Source organism: Plecotus auritus, assembly GCF_963455305.1.
Source record: "Plecotus auritus genome assembly, chromosome: 4".
NCBI classification, from domain to species: domain Eukaryota; kingdom Metazoa; phylum Chordata; class Mammalia; order Chiroptera; family Vespertilionidae; genus Plecotus; species Plecotus auritus.
Window position 1 is genome coordinate 49,285,588 of NC_137775.1, and position 8,424 is coordinate 49,294,011.

General features: G+C 46.9%; 1 pseudogene across 1 annotated transcript; it reads left to right on the top strand.

Annotated features, from left to right (window-relative positions):
• The first annotated feature begins 214 nt into the window (after positions 1 to 214).
• LOC308246686 (small ribosomal subunit protein eS1-like) lies at positions 215 to 1,006 on the top strand (annotated as a pseudogene). The gene has a single exon. The product of its transcript is annotated as a small ribosomal subunit protein eS1-like (transcript).
• The last annotated feature ends 7,418 nt before the right edge of the window (positions 1,007 to 8,424 follow it).

The following is an 8,424-nucleotide window of genomic DNA, read 5'->3' on the forward strand; positions in this document are numbered from 1 at the left end:
AATGATTACATAAAGTACACTATATCAACTCAATAAGACATCGTACAATAAGTAAAATTTATAATTATGAAACTTATGACAACTTAAAAAAATAACCTATAGATTAAAAAACAAATGCTAATATACCTCTATAGCATGATTCCAAGTATATAAAAATCACTTATACATAAGAAACCAGGAGAGTCTTTGCCCTTTTGGCTCTCTGAGCAGCATCATGGCGCTGGGCAAGAATATGTACCTTACAAAAGGCAGCCAAAAGGGAGCTAAGAAGAAGGTGAAGTGATAGATCCATTTTCTAAGAAAGATTGGTATGATGTGAACACACCAGATACGTTCAATATAAGAAATATCAGGAAAACACTAGAACTCAAGGAACCAAAATTGCATCTGATGGCCTCAAGGGTCATATTTTTTAAGTGAGCCTTGCTGACCTGCAGAATAATGAAGTTGCATTTAGACAATTCAAGCTAATTACTGAGGATGTTCAGGGCAAAAACTGCCTGACTGCTTTCCATGACATGGATCTTACCCATGACAAAATGTGCTCTGTGGTCAAAAATGGCAGACAATGACTGAAGTTCATGTTGATTTCAAGACTGCTGATAGTTATTTGCTTCATCTATTCTGTGTTGGTTTTGCTAGAAAACCCAACAATCAGATTTGGAAGGCCTCTTATGCTCAGCATCAGCAGGTTTGCCAAATCCTGAAGAAGATGATAAAAATCACGACCCAAAAGGTGCAGACAAATGACTTGAAAGAAGTGGTCAATAAACTAATTCCAGAGAGCACTGGAAAACACATAGAAAAGGCTTGCCCATCTATTTATCCACTCTATGATGTCTTTGTTAGAAAAGTCAAAATGCTGAAGAAGCCTAAATTTGAATTGGTAAAACTGGTGGAGCTCCACTGTGAAAGTAGCTGTTCTGGAAAAGCTACTGGAGATCAGACAGGTGCGAATGTTGAACAAGCTGATGGATAGGAGCCTCTAGTCCAAGAATCTAGTTAAAAGTCAGATATTTAATGGTGACAAATAAAAAATCCTAATAAAAGATCCCATTTGTGATAAAAAAAAAAGAAGCCGAGAGTGAAAAAAATTAAATGCTCATTTTTTAGATGTGAGAAAAGTACTCTACATTTTAATATCTATCACATTTATATAAAGCATTTTTAAAATAAAGTGAAATTTACATAAAATATTTTATGTCTGATATAAAACTCTGGCATTCACTAGAGCCGTGGTTGGCAAACTGCGGCTCATGAGCCTCATGCGGCTCTTTGGCCCCTTGAGTGTGGCTCTTCCACAAAATACCACGTGGCGTTAGAAGAAGTTTAAGTTTAAAAAATTTGGCTCTCGAAAGAAATTTCAATCGTTGTACTGTTGATATTTGGCTCTGTTGACTAATTAGTTTGCCGACCACTGCACTAGAGCAATGCTAGAAAATTAATAGAATCTGATTCAATCCTTCCCTTAGCTGCAAATTTGTCAGGGTAGGGCAGTCCTATAACCTATCTTGGCTGCAGGCATCTACCTCATCTGAAATATATTGAATTAGTGAGCCTTACACTTTTTTAACCCTGCAGTTCTTTGTTCAAACTAAATTGTATGTAAAACAGATGAAAGTAGAGCTCCCGTGGCTAGAGTATAAGGAGCCGGTTAGTGCTCTGCAGGTTGGTTTCATTATCTCTCTCCTCCCTGAATTCCACCTCTGAAAGCAATCTCTGAGAAGGCTCTGAGGAAGCCGGGGGAAAAAACAAAACAATGCATTAAAAATTCTGATGGTCCCTTTATATCTAAACTGTAGTTATTGAAAGTTTATGGTCCTTTTCTATTATAATTTTTCATGTAAGTATCATATTCTCAACTAGATTACAAAGACTTTTATGTTAGAAACTGTCTCTTATAAATTGGCTTTCCCCATCTAAATTTTATTTGCTATATCCACCCAGAGAAAGAATCATTGAACAAATAAACAAAATGGAATGCTAAAATTAGAATATTGGTGTGGTTCAGTGGATGAGCATCAACCTATGAACCAGGAAGTCATGGTTTGATTCCCAGTCAGGGCACATCTCTGGGTTGCAGGCTTGATCCCCAGGAGGTGGCTGGTCAATGATTCTCTCTCATCCTTGATGTTTCTATCTCTCTCTCCCTCCCCTTTCCTCTCTGAAATTATATATATAATAAAGAGCTAACATGCAAATGGTCATCACGCCCTCACGCCATCACACCATAACAGCTCAGACACTCAACACTGGGGAGAGAGGAATGGGGACAAGCCAGGCACAAATGAGCTCGCGAGAGAGGAATGGGGACCAGCCAGGCACAACCGAGTTCATGAGAGAGGAATGGGGACCAGCCAGGCTGCAGCCCAGGAGAGGGACAAGCCACCTGCCCTGCGGTCCCGGGCGCCAGCAGCTGTGCCTGTGCCTGTGCCCCAGGAGAGGGACAAGCCACATGCCCCACAGTCCCAGGTGCCAGCGGCTGCGCCTGAGCCTGCGTCCCAGGAGAGGGGCAAGCTGCCCACCCCGTGGTCCCGGGCACCTGTGGCTGCAGCCTGGGCAAAGCCACCCACTCACAGTCCCCTGCGGCTGAGGCCAGCCCGGGCAAAGCCGGTCCAGGTCCTGGGTGCATGCGGCCGGCCCGAGAGAGGGAAGCCCAGGTCCCAGGTGCCTACAACCAGCTGGGTCCCAGGTGTGGGGCAAGGCAGAGGCGGTTAGGGGCAATCAGGCCAGTAGGGCAGCAGTTAGGGGCAATCAGGCAGGCAGACAGGCAGAGGGGTTAAGGGCGATCAGGCAGGCAGGCAGGCGAGCAGTTAGGAGTCAGCGGTCCAAATTGTGAGAGGCAGTCAGACATCCCCTGAGGGGTCCCAGTTTGGAGAGGGTGCAGGCCGAGCTAAGGAACCCCCTCCCCCCATGCACAAATTTCATGCACCGGGCTTCTAATATATACACTGAGTGGCCAGATGGCCAGATTATTATGATCTCTCTGAACGCATAATAATCTGGCCACTCTGTGTATATCCTATATAATAAAATGCTAATATGCAAATTGTCCCCTCGACCAGGAGTTCAACCAGCGGGCAGGCCAGCCAACCACCCATGTCCCCTCCCCCTGGCCGGGCTGGCCGGACCCCACCCATGCACAAATTCATGCACCGGGCCTCTAATATATATATATATATATATATATATATATATATATATATATATATACACACACACATACACATATATACACATACACACACACACACACACACACACACACACACACTAATAAAAGAGAAACATGCAAATTAACCATCACTCTGCTACACCCACCAGCCAATCAGGAGCGAGTATGCAAATTAACCCAACTAAGATGGCGGTGGCCATGGAGCTGGAGCAAGCAGGAGGCTGTCCCGCCCTGGCTGGCCCTGGCCTCCACTCAAGGCTACAAAGTTTCAATTATAAAAGATAAATAAATCCCAGATACCTGCTTCCTTCTGGCCCTGGCCTCCGCTCAAGGAGGCACTGAAAAAAGAAAAAAGAAAAGAAAAAAAGCCCCTTACCCAGGGTTGCCACACCTCCATGGGATGAGGGTCCCTGCTGGGGGGCTTGACCAGCCTGCAAACAGCCATTAGCCCCTCACCCAGGCTGGCCAGGCACCCCAGTGGGAATCCCCACCCTAAAGGGGGTTTGGCCATCCTGAAAACAGCCCTCTGCCCCTCACCCATGCTGGCCATACCCCCATGGGGTGAGGGTCCCTGCTGGGGGGCTTGGCCAGCCTGCAAACAGCCATAACCCCTCACCCAGGGTGGCCAGGCACCCCAGTGGGACCCCCCACACACACCTTGAAGGGGCTGTGGCCAGCTTGAAAATAACCCTTAGCCCCTCACCCAGACTGGCCACGCCCCCCCCCCAGCAGGGACCCTCACCCCATGGGGCAAAGCCGGCCTTCTAACCACCACAGGCCCCTTGCCCAGGCCACCCCACGCCCCAAGGAAACCCCCACCCTGATCCGGGACATCCTTCAGGGCAAACCACCCAGCCCCCACCCATGCACCAGGCCTCTATCTATACCAATAAAAGGGTAATATACTAATTAGACTGGGAGACCTTCCAGAAGACCTTCCGGGAGTTATTCTGGACAAAGCCATGGTGGCAGGGCTGAGGTAGAGGCAGTTAGAGGCCAAGAGGGGAGGGTAGTTGTGGGTGATCAGGCCAGGATGGGACGGCAGTGGTGGGTGATCAGGCCATTGAGGGTGGCCATTGGGGGTGATCAGGCTGGCAGGGGGGGCAGTTGGGGGTGAGCAGACCAGCAGGGGGGCCAGTGGGGGCAAGCAGGCCGTCAGTGGGGGTCAGTTGGGGGTGATCAGGACAGCGGGGGGTGGGGCAGTTTGGAGTGAGCAGGCCAGCAGGGGAGCAGTTGGGGGCAAGCAGCCTGCAGGGGAGGCAGTTGGGGGAGAGCACACTGGCACAGGGGGCAGTTGGGGGTGATCAGGCTGGCAGGGGGGCAGTTGGGGGCGAGCAGGCCGGCAGGCAGAGTGGTTAGGGGCAATCAATCAGGCAGGCAGGCAAGCAGGTGAGCAGTTAGGAGCCAGCAGTCCCGGATTGCGAGAGGGATGTCCGACTGCTGGTTTAGGCCCAATCCCTGTAAACCAGCAGTAGGACATCCCTCGAGGGGTCCCAGATTGGAGAGGGTGCAGGCCGGGCTGAGGGACACCCCCCGCCCTGTGCACGAATTTCGTGCACTGGGCCTCTAGTACACACACACACACACACACACACACACACACACACACTCACTGAGTGGCCAGATTATTATGCGTTCAGAGATCATAATAATCTGGCCACTCAGATTGTGTGTGTGTCTGTGTGTGTGTAATATATATATATATATATATGTGTGTGTGTGTGAATATATATATATATATATATGTGGCTAATATGCAAAGTGTCCCCTCAGGAGTTCGACTGGGAGACCAGGAGTTTGATCATTCTCTATGACATGTGCTGACCGCCAGGGGGCAGCGCAGAATGAAGGAAGGCCCCGGCCGGCAGCCGAAAGGCCCCGATCAGCCCTGATCACCAGCCAGGCCTAGGGACCCTACCCATGCATGAATTTCATGCACCAGGCTTCTAGTATATATATGATATGATTCAGCAATAAGTTGTTGTCTTCTGATTAATCAAAGTTACATATAAAGTACACATGAAATAGCAATTTTCAAAAAATTGCAGTAAAATTAAATTGGAATAATTTAGGCATATTAACCAGTATTTTCTGAGATAAAAGCATTAAAGATAAAAGTCACCTCGTAGGTACAAATCCTCTTGCTTCCTAAAATTCCCAAGATATTTTTAGTTCATGACTTGGGTAGAACCAAAGCAGGTTTACTTCTAATATTCAGGTTTATGATCTAAAAATCTTTAGAGGGAATCCATATTACCCCTGTGAAATCTGATGTGTTTGGCCTAATGGATATGAATCCTGACATAGTATTGTTCTCTCTTTACCATGTTTAAAATTCTCACCATTAGAATAATTTCCCTTGGATAAATGATGATTAAGAAGACAAATGAGTAAATACCTTCCTTCTAGCAAGCAGATCTTCCATTAATATATTATCATATGTTGGTTAATTGGATTAGCTAGTGGTCCTCCAAGAATGTATAAAGATCACATGGTTGAAGGATTGGAAAAGAGAAAACTGGATAGAGGAAACATTGCCAAAATCTCAAGAAACCAGAGCAAGAATTGCCTAGAATTCTGGAGGGTATAGGACAAATATGTGGAAAGGAGCAAATAAAAGGGAAAATCCCGCTTATCCAAGTGGGAAATGTAAGTCAATGACCGCCAAACCACTTAACAAAACATTCAACTATATACCTCTTTCAAAAGTCAAAAATCAAAACCACTTTCCAATGAAGAGCAAAGAACCAGACGAGTCTCAGGTTGTAGAATCTATCTACTCTCGTTGTAGAGAGAAGGGCTAGGGAAGGATGTTAGAGGGATCCCACACTTTGATCCTTCAACTTCGGGGACACTACATAGTTCTACATTGTAGTTGCAGAATGCCATGCACTCTTTAGTGATTCCCTTGTGACTCCTGTCTTTGGAGTAAGAATGAATAAGAAACTTGTACAAAGAAGAATGGACCTCAAGTTTCCCAAGACACAGAGCCTGGCAGCCATCTGAGGGCCCAGTTAGAATTGATCCGCATGAACTGATCATATGGTTGTAGTAGTCCAGGAAGTACATTTCCCCTTAAGATTTCTGAACTCTCTCTCTGCCTTTCAAGTAATCCATTGCTAAGACTCTTTTTTATAGCACGTCAGCTGCTGAAACAGTGATAATGACAGTTTTTATTAACCCAGAAAGTTCAGAGGGACAAGGAAGCAAAATGTGTCTTGGCTTCAGGGCATAAGACAACTTTGTAGAACAGTGCTGTTAAAATTTACAGTTGTCAGAAGCATCTCCAGGCTGCATTCAGATTCAAGACACCAACATTTATAAGATATTTGACAAAGTATATTTTAAGTCTTCCCAGAGAATACTGTTCCCCAATGTCCTGTCAGTAGGGATTTCCATGGAAAGACAAATGCATATTTAACATAACCTCATGCTTCTAAATTCTTCTTAAAATTGTCTTCATTTTAATAATCAAACTACATTAAATCTGTACCTAAATATTAAGAAAAAAAGATAACTCAATCTTCACAGTTGAATATTTCTCCCACTTCTCATTGTGTCCATAAAAGAGTGAAAATATTTTCAATTTCAGAGCCTAGAAAATTCTATCATATAGTGCCCACAATTAACTTTTACGTTAGCCAGTTATATTTTTTAAATTTTTCCAGAAATTGCACAGATTATATGCTTCAAAATTGCCCTTTCGGCTGGTCTCAGGACAGATTAGAATGAGTTCCAGAAACCTTGGTAACTGCCACTTACTCAAATTCCACAGAACAAAATGTTTTTGGCCCAATCTGAATCCTATTAGGAACCTGAGAAAGATGAAAAAAAGTTTATTCAGGGGCAAGTACAGTGTGCACGGCATGTTATATGCTGTTAGTTCTGAGATTAACGATGTACCCAGGCCCAGAGGTAAAAATATCCAGCACATATCCCAGCAAAGTTGTATCATGGAGTATTCTAACTTCTTATAATTAAGAATTTGTCATAAGGGAGGCATTTGTGCTTCCAGAAGTCATGAATTGACCCTTATTAACCTAGACCTATTATCTGCCATTATGTGAAATTTTTGGGGGGAGACACAGAAACACCTCAAACTGTCACCGGAGGTTATTGCTGATATTACTGCTGTGTTACTCTCTATAGGACTATGTCAGAGATGTCCAACTGGTGAACTATGAAATATTGGTGTGCATCCAGTGGTTTTATAAGTTTACTAAAGGCCTGGTGCAGGAATTCATGCATGGGTTGGGTCCCTCGGCATGGCCTGCGGGGTTCGGGCCTAAATCAGCAGTCCAATGCCACCTGCTACTCCTGCCTGCCTCTCCCGCTCATCCCAGCTCCACTGTGCCTGCGCGGGCTCGTGCCCAGTCAGTCCTGATAGAGAGAGGCTCATGCTGACGCAGCGGCTCTCGCCAGCCATGAGCCCGGAGTCTGGCGCCCGTCCCGTGGGAAGTGGGGGTGGGGGGGCGGCCAGGATGCGATCAGCCCTCTGGGTGGGTGGTGGGATGCCCTTGCCAGCCCCACCCTGGATCTGGATCCGTCCCACCAACGTTCACGCAGGTTGTTGGGAGCCACCTGGCGGCCGCTTTTATATTGTTTCTTCCTTGCAGAGCATCTAGGGACGGGAAGCAGCCTCAGTGCCAGAGGCTGACTTCCAGGAGGCCTGTGGCACTGTCGGGATCGTGTAGGCAGCGCCAGTCCATCGGTCCCTGGCCCATTCTCAGGAGATTGGACCTGCAGGACTACTGAGGGAGTGGCTGCCACAGGGCTGGTGGGCCTCCAGGACAGGTCGGTCAGCGGAGTGGCACTCCCTCTGTGGGAGCGCACTGCCCACCGGGGGCAGCTCCTGCGTTGAGCGTCTGCCCCCTGGTGGTCAGTGCGCGTCATAGCGACTGGTCGACTGGTCATTCGGTCGCTTAGGCTTTTATATATATAGACTAGAGGTCCTCCGTGCACTGGTAGGGTCCCTCACGGCTGATGGCTGCCGACCAGGTACTCCCTCCCTTCACCTGGCCGCCTGCCACTGGGGCCTCTCTCCCAGGGCCTCCCTCCCTTCCCCTGGCCGGCCCCGCCCCCTGGTCCAACTCCCGGTCGAGGGGACAATTTGCATACTACACTTCCATTATATAGGATGTGGAAATATTAATCCACTTAGGTCTTGGGGCTGGAGTTTCCCCATCAGATAGCTGTAATCTCAATAAGCATTTTCCAGAATTTTCTAGACAGAAGTTAGGATCAGGCTC